Source organism: Acyrthosiphon pisum, chromosome A1, assembly GCF_005508785.2.
Source record: "Acyrthosiphon pisum isolate AL4f chromosome A1, pea_aphid_22Mar2018_4r6ur, whole genome shotgun sequence".
Classification (NCBI taxonomy): Eukaryota; Metazoa; Arthropoda; class Insecta; order Hemiptera; family Aphididae; genus Acyrthosiphon; species Acyrthosiphon pisum.
The window spans coordinates 65073753-65076773 of NC_042494.1; positions in this window are offsets into that span (position 1 = coordinate 65073753).

The window sequence follows — 3021 nt, forward strand, 5'->3', positions numbered from 1 at the left end:
CATTCCAAATGTATGATAGAGACAATTACGCAATATCGTGAGAACGTCATGATGATAGTAAATAATTGATTATAATATCGCATTCATTGTTGTTTTATGCAAAGCGGACGAATTCGTTGCGTTTGTAAAATGCCTACAACTACAGTCATTAAGTCGGTTTTCCAGATCGATCTTCATTTCTTGCAGAGAAGGTGAATAATATGCCAATCGCCGTGCGTCCCCAAGCCCCCACCTATTTGCGCCAATGCACATTGCCTACAAAGGTTGCTGAGTTGCACTTATAGCTGCTCATCGGCGTGTCTCATCAGCGGTGGATTACTTACTTAATATGCTGTCGCACATTGTCCGCTATCCGACATAGTCGGATTGCCTACCAGGGTGTTTGAGTTGCACTTACTGCAACGAGTTACACCCTGCAAAAGGAGTTGAACAACCACAATTTTTTTAATAGTTGTCATTTTTTAGGGGCAACGAAGTGCGGGGGATTAGCTAGAAGTAAATAATATATTTATATTAATATTAGGCAGTAGATACATATTTACATACATTTTTATGTGGGCATGTATAGTGTATAATGTTTATGTATAATAGAATGAATTTATTTCTAAAATTATTATTTTTTCACTCCAACACTAGTAAGTAGATATCAATTAACAAAATAACAATTCTTAAAACAAAACAAACATTCTTAAATTTATCTGTGATTTGAAAAGAACTTTTAATATTAATTTATATGTTTCACTTTTTCCAGTTATCAAGTCGTGTAAGTTTTGTAATTTAGTTTGGTTCGTCTTTTTCGAAAAATCTAATATACACCACGGAGTTACACCACGGTCGCATAGGTACTATATTTATTTAGCACCACCCAAATTTTTTTTTGCAAACAAATTAGGCTATTTGTGCCTATTATAATACATAATATAAAGTTATATAAATCACAATACAAAACTATGTGGAAGTTAGCTTTTGTAGTTTTGTGAGTCGCTAGCTGTTTTTCAGTTATATGGGAGGGTCAAAACTTTTTCCCTCCCCCTTATTACTGAGTCTCATCGAAGTTAATTTATGCGTAACTTATTCTGATAATATATAATATTATCTGTATGTAAAAATTTAATTTTGAAATCACCAAAACAATTATATAATTTTTATTATAAAAACAAGTTTATTATAGTCATAGGTATGTGAAATATTTGTTTTTTTATCATCTCTACAACATATATATTGCTGTATATAGGTGATAATAGTTTAATTGCAAATTACATAAATTAACATACATGATACATTGTTTTACTTAGTAAAAGATTACTATTTACTCATCCAGTCATCCTCTGTAAGCTACACGCAAAATAAGTATAAAAAGACTAAAAAAAGGTAGTAGGTATATTAAATATTGAGAATGCTGTATGGGCGATAATGTAAGTAATATACTAATATATTATTGTATTTTAATGAACTAATACTGGAAAAATGATTGTTTTGGTTTATTTTCTGTCGTATCTTTACTTGCATGGCCATCGACCATCTCCAGCCAGTATCTAACAGTATTATAATATTATACCTAACAACAGAAAATTATATCAAACTGCTGCAGGCTTTTAAACTTTTAAAACAAACCACCAAAACGTTATGCCATCTTTTTAATATTTTATAATGATAGTTTTGAATGCATAGGTATGTACGCAAAACGGCCATAAAATAATATAGGTATATAATCAAGCAAAAGTTTTGTCGTACCTTAAGGTTACGAATTCGGCTTCGAGTAGGTACACGATATTTATTAATGTAACTTTTGATACGGTGTAGTGAGAAAGAAAGAACACAAAATACAAATATAAAGTGTAAAGTTTCACTGTCAGAAACTTGTTGCTCATGAAAGTTATAAAACTTCAATACGATTTGACAACTTTAGGTAGGTACCTGTTGTTGGTTATAATCGAAATCAAATGATTTTTATTATTTTTTTTTGGTTTAGAATACTTATTATTTTTTTTTATACTCATAAAAGTATATGTATTATTAAATGGAAATATTCATATTGTTGAAAACACTTTTAATGACCATTATGGATCAATGAATCAATTGAAAATGTTAATTTATTATTCTTAAATATTCTTTGAGGCACGAGTGATGTATTTATTATGAAATATTTATTGATAATAATATTTATTTATTTATTAATTACTTATGAGCACATTTTTGTGTCTTATCATTAATCATCAGCTTTGGGAGTGATACAAATTCTTTAATCTTCATCTCTGAGGATGATTTCTGGTAAAAAATTGACTACCTACCTTTTTTTTATTTTAATTTTATTATAATTCAAAAAGGAAATAATACCGTAAAGACTTGACATTTTCATTTACTATTTATACAAATTCTTAAGACATAAAATATTAGCGAGTTTCATCTAGTTAGTAATTTAAAGAGGGTCAATAGTAAATCTTATAGTACCAACTTACTATTCAAAATAATTGAGAAAATCTAAACAAAAATTGTGGAAAAACAGTAATTTATACAACATTATAAGGTTTTGGTCGATATTTGGTTTTTTTGTTGTGATAAAATTAATTACCGTACAGACTTAAAATGTTTAACAAAAATATTTTATAGAAGTATTTTCTAGAAATGATAAAATTTATATTTCAAAATATATTGTTTTTTTAACTAATAATTACATATAATATATTTGCATTTTTTTTTGTTATTTTTTCAATTTGTCTTGATACATTTTTTTTCGGTCAAATAGCTTGATTACCTATAAATGATTATTTATAAGTTCCTACTTACAACGCTGAAACATATATGGTTATAATTTTTTTTATAAGAGATTGAAGTTCAAATTTCGACCAGTCAAAATCACGAAAATATAACATTAATATATTTTGGTATACTATTTGTTCCATTCCACACATACTGAGTTTATGTACTCAATACTTATATTATGCAGAGACATTACCTATTACAAAATAATAATAATTATTATTATACGTATAATGATTTATTGTAATTAATGAAAGTGTA